This window comes from Cyprinus carpio, chromosome A21 (assembly GCF_018340385.1).
Source record: "Cyprinus carpio isolate SPL01 chromosome A21, ASM1834038v1, whole genome shotgun sequence".
In the NCBI taxonomy this organism is placed as follows: domain Eukaryota; kingdom Metazoa; phylum Chordata; class Actinopteri; order Cypriniformes; family Cyprinidae; genus Cyprinus; species Cyprinus carpio.
The window spans coordinates 17,727,979-17,739,068 of NC_056592.1; the positions used below are offsets into that span (position 1 = coordinate 17,727,979).

The 11,090-nt window shown below is 37.1% G+C and overlaps 1 protein-coding gene across 1 annotated transcript in view; it reads right to left on the reverse strand.

Moving 5' to 3' along the window:
* LOC109075274 (lissencephaly-1 homolog B-like) overlaps window positions 1–10,511 on the reverse strand; it is a 31,652-nt gene extending 21,141 nt beyond the window's left edge. Inside the window, exon 1 of the mRNA XM_042711140.1 lies at window positions 10,322–10,511. The gene's annotated coding sequence lies outside the window, so the exon portion shown is untranslated. The remainder of the gene's footprint in view (window positions 1–10,321) is intronic.
* Between the last annotated feature and the right edge of the window lie 579 nt (window positions 10,512–11,090).

Sequence of the window (11,090 nt, forward strand, 5' to 3'; positions counted from 1 at the left end):
ATATGGTAAACGTTTTTAATGCTACTTTTTAATTGATATGATTATACTAAAATAATTATCAGGTCAAGCAAAAAAGGATTTTATCTTTCAAAACTATGAAAGCCAGTCGTGGAAAAATCACAGCTTTTTTTGCAAAGAGGGCAAGAAAGGATGACAGTGAGAGTGACAGGTAATATCTGTGTCTGATAATTGCATAAATAGATAAATTGTGATACCTTTGACATTTCAAATATACTTTGGTATCAATGATGTTTACATGTAAAATAAGTTGTAATCTCTTTCTTTTACTATCTAGCCTGACAGTGATAGTTTTTTCATGAATAAATAGGATAAGAAAAAAAAATCACAAATTGTTTCTTATTGTATTTCTGTTTCTTATTGTATTTATTTTAAAATTTAACATTTATTGTCAATATTGGGCTTGCGGATCATGTGGGTACTAGGGTATTCTTTGCTGTGTGTGGATGACCATGTTGGTCAGCCACCACCGAAGACCAATTTTGACCCAGGAAAAACCCTGATGTCCCACCGGGAGGAGGCCCCGGGGAAGACCGAGGACACGCTGGAGGGACTATGTCTCTCGGCTGGCCTGGGAACGCCTTGGTATCCCCCCGGAAGAGCTGGAGGAAGTGTCTAGGGAGAGGGAAGTCTGGGCATCACCCGGCCCCGGATAAGCGGAAGATGATGGATGGAATATAGATATATATTAAATGTATTAAATGAGTAATTAAATATAATTACAGTATTTTTGTGATTAAGCTATTGCGTCTGTTCATTTATATCAAATGTATTTAGACTACTGTTTTTCATACAAATACCTAGAAACTAGTGTTTTTCATACAAATACTTAGAAACTAGGGCTGAACGATTTTGGAAAATAATCTAATTGCGATTTCTTTTTACCAATATTGCGATTTAATATGCAATTATTTTTTGAAGCTCTTTATGTTCTGTATTATTCAACAAAGACAAGCTAAAAATCATTGTATAGTATGACCAACACAATATTAGAATTGTGCTTTACTGTAGGCCAGGCCTATGTTACGCTGAAATTAGGTGATGCATGAATTGATATGAATGACATTTTTATTAAACTACAATCACAGTAGTATATTGACTGATTTGTTGAACTTCCAACCTTGTAAGCATGTTATTATGACAACATAAAGCACTGACAAATAAGCCTGGTGTAAACATTAATATACAAATCTGTTGCTTTACCACACTACTTTAGGTAATTTAGAGTCACTGTAATAAACATATGTAAACATGGGGAGTGCACTTTTTAAACACTGTCTGTTAACTTTAGACCAGTGGTTCTCAACCTTTTTTGGTCTTGCCAAATAATTTCAGTAAACATTATGAAAAATTAATGCTTTTATCATTTAAAAAACCTACAGGGAAAAAACACCTGCATCACTTGAAACACTGAAAAATTGCATAGAGAGAATAACTGTTATTATTATTCTTCCTTTTATTTATTTGTTTTGGGTTTCATGCTGTCCGCTAAAGGCATAGGACACACACAGGCTTTACTTCTCCCCAACGACATTAAACACAGTGTCTACACCTGACGCGATCGGCAAAATACAGTAGAACCCAGTGACGCTGTCTACACTGGATGCTGACTTGATGCTTCCTCTGAAGACTGTATAGATGTGTTTGACTTGAAGCAGCGCTGATTAGATCGATCGTTGTGTGTCATCAAAGTACAGTCGTGGCCAAAAGTTTTGAGAATTACATAAATATTGGAAATTGGAAAAGTTGCTGCTTAAGTTTTTATTATAGCAATTTGCATATACTCCAGAATGTTATGAAGAGTGATCAGATGAATTGCATAGTCCTTCTTTGCCATGAAAATTAACTTAATCCCAAAAAAACCTTTCCACTGCATTTCATTGCTGTCATTAAAGGACCTGCTGAGATCATTTCAGTAATCATCTTGTTAACTCAGGTGAGAATGTTGACGAGCACAAGGCTGGAGATCATTATGTCAGGCTGATTGGGTTAGAATGGCAGACTTGACATGTTAAAAGGAGGGTGATGCTTGAAATCATTGTTCTTCCATTGTTAACTATGGTGACCTGCAAAGAAACGCGTGCAGCCATCATTGCGTTGCATAAAAATGGCTTCACAGGCAAGGATATTGTGGCTACTAAGATTGCACCTAAATCAACAATTTATAGGTTCATCAAGAACTTCAAGGAAAGAGGTTTAATTCTTGTAAAGAAGGCTTCAGGGCGTCCAAGAAAGTCCAGCAAGCGCCAGGATCATCTCCTAAAGAGGATTCAGCTGCGGGATCGGAGTGCCACCAGTGCAGAGCTTGCTCAGGAATGGCAGCAGGCAGGTGTGAGCGCATCTGCACACACAGTGAGGCCAAGACTTTTGGAAGATGGCCTGGTGTCAAGAAGGGCAGCAAAGAAGCCACTTCTCTCCAAAAAATACATCAGGGACAGATTGATCTTCTGCAGAAAGTATAGTGAATGGACTGCTGAGGACGGGGGGCAAAGTCATAGTCTCCGATGAAGCCCCTTTCCGATTGTTTGGGGCATCTGGAAAAAGGCTTGTCGGGAAAAGAAAGGTGAGCGCTACCATCAGTCCTGTGTCATGCCCACAGTAAAGCATCCTGACACCATTCATGTGTGGGGTTGCTTCTCATCCAAGGGAGTGGGCTCATTCACAATTCTGCCCAAAACACAGCCATGAATAAAGAATGGTACCAAAACACCCTCCAACAGCAACTTCTTCCAACAACCCAACAACAGTTTGGTGAAGAACAATGCATTTTCCAGCACGATGGAGCACCGTGCCATAAGGCAAAAGTGATAACTAAGTGGCTCGGGGACCAGAATGTTGACGTTTTGGGTCCATGGCCTGGAAACTCCCCAGATCTTAATCCCATTGAGAACTTGTGGTCAATCCTCAAGAGTCGGGTGGACAAACAAAAAACCCACTAATTCTGACAAACTCCAAGAAGTTATTATGAAAGAATGATGTTGCTATCAGTCAGGATTTGGCCTAGAAGTTGATTGAGAGCATGCCCAGTCGAATTGCAGAGGTCCTGAAAAAGAAGGGGCCAACACTGCAAATACTGACTCTTTGCATAAATGTAATGTAATTGTCGATAAAAGCCTTTGAAACGTATGAAGTGCTTGTAATTATATTTCAGTACATCACAGAAACAACTGAAACAAAGATCTAAAAGCAGTTTAGCAGCAAACTTTTTGAAAACTAATATTTATGTAATTCTCAAAACTTTTGGCCACGACTGTACTGTGAGAGAGCAGTCATCTCCTTATGCTTTCTCTCACCATACTTTGATGTCATTCACCGATTGATCGTCAAGTCCAATCGAACATACCTCTTTACTCTCGCGTGTCACGTGACCGAGTGTAATCGCAGCTTCTGCGATTTAAAAAATTGCGTATTTTTCATATTGCGATATTATCGCAAATGCAATTAATCATTCAGCCCTACTAGAAACCATATAGTTACACTTTTAACAATGGTATTGAGGTGCTATATGTGTGATTCTAACCGTGGTTATGATTTAAAATGTATGGTACTATGGAAGACCAATGGTTTATTTAAAAAAAAAAAATCACAATATAAAAATTAGGTTGTTAAAATGTTTATAGAGCTTCCTGTTTTTGATAATGAACATAAATTTACATCTGCATATTAATTCAAGCTACTACTACTGTCAACTCAAGCTACTGTCAAATGTGTATTTCTAAAAGAAAAAAAATGAAATATTATTAAAATTGCAACCTGCACTGCAAACTGTGCTGAAGATACATGTCATCAAGTCAGTGGACACAAACGAACAACTGATTTGAAACAAGAAATTAATTTTTCTATTTAGATATTTATTTTAAGGAAAAAAGACTGGAAAAGTGTAAAGAATGCAAAAAGTGTTTATCACGTTCTTCTGACCATAAAGAGTAGTTTAAAACCACAATTAACAATCTAGTTTCTATAACTGTGACTTGAGCAAAATTCTGCCTTTACACTTGAAAGAAATTAAGATATGAGTTTTACTGTGATAATTATCGATATCGACTAATATGAAAATTTTATTTTTTTTCCATATTGCCCAGCCCAAGTAAACTGATGTCTTTTTTGAGAGAATAATAAAAATATCTTCATTTGTGTGTTAAAGATGAAAAAAAAAAAGTCTCATGAGTCTGGAACTACATAAGTGATTAAATATTCAGAATTTACATTTTTTGGTGAACCATCACTTTTGTGTAACTCACAATAGTTTGAAATGCACTCCTGCCTAACATAATTAAATATAAAAACCATGTTTGAAATAACATGAGTGTTAAAATAAAGCTTTGAGCACTTGGAGCGTATTGCTTGATTGCAAATTATTGCACAGATACCATTTAAACTGAACTGAGCTGCATGATGACATCACTGAATTCAATGATGAACTGCCTTTAACTGTCATTTTGCATTATTGACACACTGTTTTCCTAATTAATATTGTTCAGTTGCTTTGATGCAATCTTTTTTGTTTAAAGCGCTATATAAATAAAGATGACTTGACTTGACTTCATTGTACATTACCCCAAAACTGAACCGACAGTTCATGGGGAACAGTAAAAAACAGCAAACTATACTATGAGGCCTCTGAAAAAAACTATCAAGCCCTATACCATGTGTGTAGTATGTGTAGTTTGTGTAACTCAGAACAGAGCTCTGTTTATTCACTTTGAAGCATACCACACATTCACGCAAACACATTAAGCCACACTAAGCCATATCAATGTTTTGAATTTGATGTGATACACAGTGCAGCTCTAATCAGTAATACTGGATGCATTTCTGTGAAGGTATTACTTGCCTTATGAACAACTAATTTCATGTCCCAAGCAGGGGAAATAAGTCAGCTTAACTTTCCTGCATTACACAAAATGCAAAGGTCAGTATACTTCTTTTAATCAAGAGGAAATACAAGCTGTACTTACAATCCTTCTATAAAACTAACCAAACTCAACAAAAGCCAATTTTTCTAAAATACCAATCTATCTCCTATTGAAAGCACAAATACAAACAGAATATTTCACTGCAATCCAAATTTCAACCAAACAAACTTATAAGACAGGATGTTGGCCATATCTGGCAGTAAAAAAAACAAAATATATGGGTTCAAAAGGGTTCCAATAACCACCACTCAACAGAAAGCCAGATCTGGCGATTCAGTGTCTAGATCATAGACTGTAAAAAAGATGGATGACGCACCTTCATTCACTTCCATTGAAGAAAAGTGAAGCCGCCATTGTCTCTAACTTACATCAGCGTGATTAAATCTACAACAAATGACATAAACCATGTTTGAAAACAAAATATTTAAAGTGAAATTTAATTATTTAGTTTGTCCCACGTCCCATTAGATTACATGGAGAGGGTGGGGTTTATGACCTATACTGGGACCAGCCACCTGGGGGCGATCGAAACGCGATGGCTTCACTTTTGAGGACTAGTGCGGCACACTTGGTCTAGACCAACTCTGAGACTGTTATATGCTTTCAGCTCTATAATATAATGATTTATTCAAAAACATGCCTGGGCACATCAATGCTATGTTATAGCACAAAGACAAATGTGATACATGAAATGAGCAGCTAATACGCCTTTAGAATCCCTCTGCACTGCAGTTGCTGCCCATAGACAAGAAGACTATGTCTGTGTCTACCAGAGATGGCTAATCACACAATCCTGGGCTCTAGACTCATTCTTCCCACTGGTAGCACTGGTGCAACTAACTTTCTCAGTTGGTCACAACTTAATTTTTTTTTTTTTTTTGCTATTTTACTATAACTACTTTATAGTTATATGATAAAAAAAATCAGTAATTTCACTTTACCTTCTGCATGGGGTGTTGAAGGTCAATATGACCAATTAGGATATTGGTAGATCTTCCATTATCAATTACACGGCACATTCTCAAATACCTTGGTGAAGATGTCCTAATCATAAATAATAGATAGTGGGTGGAGGCAATTTTGTCAGCCGTCTTTTTTTGGAGATGCTATCACTCTTATAAATTGGGCACAGGCCATGTTGTTGGAATAAGTGGGATTAACATTCAGCCTGTTCTTTTTCATCAGTATTATGTGCATTTTGAATTTTGTGAACAGGAGTTCTCAGTCTCTTCACATGATAAGTGAAATCTGAAGGAGCAGAGCAGATGCTTTGGAGCAGCAGAGCAGCCCATGTACAAATATGACCACATTAAATGTGAACTCTAGAGCCCTGCAATCATAAAAGTGCTAGCCTATAGTTTGGCTGCGGTTATATGCAAACTATTAAAACAAAAAAGAACATTTCTGATTATGGAAATTGACAAAAATTCTGGTTCTCAATTTTGGTTTAAAGGGCACCTATTATGCCCCTTTTTACATGACTGATGTTACAATATTGGTCTTGGGTGTCCCCAGAATGTGTCTGTGAAGTTTTAGCTCAAAATACCCCAACAGTGTACATCTCTGCTTTGCATACCTACAGCAATAAACAGTTGATAAAAGCAACATGACAGAGTATGAACCAGAGTCAGACACAGATGAAAAAGAGACTCCGGCAGAAGAAACATCTATGAGAATGAACCAGGACCTCCCAGAATGGTTATTTAATTCATTTATGTACTTGTAGAGTTTTCATAGCCCATTTGCAACGACGGATGAGCAACTCACAAATACTTCAATAACGTTCTCTATAAGCTTTAACGAAATGACACACACAAATACAGTTTTGAGCACTTTAATGACGACATTTATGTGAGGAGTACTGTTGCTTCATGTTCAAATATTACTTCTCGTACAGGTGCTCGTGGTAATTGTGAGAGGATGCCTATGCTAATGCAAGACTCTCAGTCAGCAGCCTTGAGCGTGGCCTGAGCAGTGTGAGAATCAAAACACATGTCTAATGTAATGAGAGAATTAATTGAGATTAAAAAATAAGGAGTGGGTGGATTTTTATCATTGTAGGGTAGTTGTGTTCACACACTGCCAACACACATTTATGTCCAAGCACCATGTAAAAGTGGATTTTGCATAATAGGTGCCCTTTCAACCTCTTCATTGCGAGTAATTTACTCGCATATGCGACTAAATCTTCACACTGGGCGACTAAATGATGTCTTATATTAGACACTGGCTAATATATTCTCAGATTTTAATCGCCAGTGTTAGTTGAACGCGAAGTATAAGTTTAGCACAGATATATTTTCACTCATCGAACACATTGACCGAGCGCTTCAGAGTCAAGCAGTTTGTGATATTTCTCAGTTCATCTGAATGAATGTGCAGCGTACCTGTATTTGATGTACTGAAAAGTCTAGTGTGAAGACGCACGACTCACCGTCACTTTGTCTCACACACACGCAAAGAGAGAGAGTGCGAGAGAGTCTTGCATACCATTCCTTTGGAATTCCTCAGCTTTTAAGAATTGACGGGTTAGGGGTGTGCCGATATGAGTATTGGTACTGAACGATTCACGGGGCAAATTACAAATGGAAGGGTCATCCCTATCCCCTTGGAGTGGGGACTTTGGAGTGAGCAGGGTACATGAGTGCCATTAGTAGTTGTTTGGAATGCACTTGACAAACTAATTTACTCATTATCTTCGGCTGGCATTTTCCCGTGACAACACAGCACGGTGTCCATGAATCCAGCAGACATAAATGGTATATCAGTCTGGCGAGTAAACTAAAAAAATGTACTAGCCAATGGCGATTCAATTGCCAAGGTCTCTGTAGAGGGTTGCCTTTAAAAAAAGAAGCAGAAAAAAGCAGAAAAATTTTTGCACATACAAAAATCAAGTGCAGCTGCAAAGTCAAAAAATAAATGGTGAATAATGATCTATTGCTAAGAAAAAAAAAAAAAAAGCACTTAAGAGGAAAGGTTAACCAAACAGCAAACAAAAAGTCCCCCAAACATTTTCTTGAAAATATTTTCCTTTAAAACAAAAGCTAATACTTTCATTACAACAGCATAAACCACTAGTGCTGAAACGATATGTTTGAGCACCTGGTACGGCTGAATGGATTAGGTCTGGTATCTGCCTGAAGTAAGTCAAACATGAAAAGTTGTTGTGAATTTTTAATTGAATGAGGCTGTCTGTGACAGAGCAACAAAATGCATGAAGTGGGTCAGTGTGAATACAGCTGATTCTACAAAATTAAGTAAGATTGAACTTCAATACTTTCGGCTGTATAAAGCGTTCATAATGCTTTTAAAAATTCTACTCAAATACCCATATTGTCCATGTATATACCTAGATCACGCTGAAGAGACATAACGGATGACCATTTACCGCTGTTGAATTTTGATTTTGTTTAATTATGATCTGATGCAGTTGGGTGTGTCTCAAACCATTTCTAGGACTGTCCCATTGTCAGAAACACCTACTCCCAATAAATTTCCACAATACACTAAAAACAGTGAGGGCTACTTGTATAAAATACAAGTATATAATATACTTGTATAAAAAGTATGCTAAATATTAGAGTTGCTAGAAGAATATTGTAATGCTGCAACAAAGATGCACAATGCTTTCAATGGTGTTGATAACTACAGGGAAAATTTTAATATACAATCTTGAAATCAGTCTATGTTTCACATTAATATTTGGCAATAATTTAGTCATGTACTGTAATGTAATTAGTACTACCGAGTAACATAAATGCAGCAATCTGAGCAGTGAACTGGGGATGATTCATAGGGTCAAATCGATTTTTTCTTTTAAGCAGAATTGCATCAATGCGTTATCGTATGAACTTAGACAGCCCTACATCTACACAAGAGACATTTTCTCCACATACAAGTTGCAGTATGACATGTTTTTCTGCCCCCTTTTGATTGACAGAATATAATCGGTCCTGATCATCCGCTGTTTTTAAACAACTGGCCGATGCATCTGTGCATCCATCATTTTAATTAATTCATGCCATTTTTTAGCATTGGTCTAATCACATCCAAAAATCAGACCAGATTTCATGTTAAGCATTTGTGTCAGTGTGAACAGGCCTTAGTTTACAATAATTACAAACATAAAGGAGCACACAGTATGTAATCATGAAAAAAGGCCTATAACATGTATAATTCACTGATACCCAGCTTTATTTCCAAGAAATTCTCAAGAATTGTGAGCCAGTTTGTCATTTTCATCTGGGTAGGGTTATATATATATATATATATTTATATATATATATATATATATATATATATATATATATATATATATATATATTTAAAAATCACATAAGAATTAGATTGCAATGTCACACTTGAATGACGTCAGATGTAAGGTAAATTCAGGCCAAGCAGCCTAAAAATAATTAGGCCGGATAAATAATAATCATTAGGCCACAGTAAGGCAACGCCCACGTGGTAACGTTAGGAGCGAGTGATGACATCTTAATAATCTAATGCGTGCGAGCATAAACATATAGTGTTACCGAGAACAAGACAAGAGCTCGCGCCTCTACATGTCATGTTTCTTGAGCTGGTGGTATTTTTCTTACCGGAACTGAGCTTAGCACATATTTATTAATGTCTTCACAACAAAGTTTCCGAGGGCTCACAATAAGAATATCGCTTATTTATCTTATTACTCCAAAAAAAATACATCTTGAAGACAGAATCAAAACATGACGGCAGCCAGACAGTCAACGTTGACAATTTGTTTGCCAACTATAGTCATGAACGTCCCGACTATTGATTAGTTAACACAGCACAACATATCATACACGCCCTTGTTGACAGATTAAACAGCATTTGATCATAACCGTAGCGAAACATACAGTTATGCACCGGCATCGACGTGATGAATCTCCGGCCTTCAATCATCACAGGCACACCCAATCCCAAATATCACCTACACCAGCCCCTGAAACACAACTTTAACGGCTTTATAGAGCCACGGTAGTGCGACAGAGCTTTTGATACACATAAATACAAATGACACCAGTTGTTATTACTTATTCAATGACTTTAGTGCGGAGAGGATGCTAACTTGAACTAGCTAACATTAGTATGGGTCAAATCACTTAAGGCCGGCTGTCATAAATTGCAGGTCAGGCAAGAGGTTTAATTTAATTAGATGAGGATGTATTTACGTTTCTATGGAAGTTATGCCGTTACCGGCGTTAGTTTATATCGCTCTCTGATATTCCCACCCTTATTTTGCTCTAACGGCCTATCCGCCATTTTGAGTCAGTCAGGCAGGCGGCGCAAATTTCGCAGCCACATACACACTTCCCCGACTCACTTTCACTATAGCGCAGCTAGCAGAGAATATAAATGATCCTTACCCTCTTATATGCAGGGATTCTCATCTGTCTGATCACACAGCCGGGTAAAAAAAAGAAAGTAAATACGAATGAGACAGGTCTCTGCTGAAAGTCACTTCCGATTTTCCGGCTCAGTCAGCGCGGTTTCTCCTCCTTGATTTCTGCACCGCATACCGTCCACTGATGACGGCCACGCGCACGGTGCAGCCGGGTGCGCGCCCGCCTTGAGGATCATAGCGGTCACTTTATCATAACCTTCACCTGACACTGAGGATGAGCCGCATTTTATGCGCTTTTTTTGACGGTGGTACGTTTCAGTAAATATTGGCATTTATGAAAACCCGTGTTTTTAACCATGGGTCTTCCAAGTATGAATATTTGTTTTTAAAAAAGCAACTTAATTTTATCTAAAAACAAACTGACTACTACAGTTAACATTTTATTAATGTAAAATCATTCAAATTATGTGATCCTCTTCAGTTACATAGGCCTATTACTGCACATTGCATAGCGCAAAGCAATGTACTGCACCTAATATGGATAAGTGCAAATGGTCAGTGAATGAAATGGTAGTCTACTGTATGTCTTAATACATTTTCATTACATTTTTGCGTTGACCCATTATTAATAGGATAAAGGATTAAGATTTTACTCAATGTAAACATGGGTATAATGTATTGCAGATGTTAACTAAAAAGAAAACTATTAAAACATTTTTGTTAAATGAAATATGGCTGAAATAAAACAAAATAAAATACAAACATTAGATGAAAAACTAAACGAAAATTTG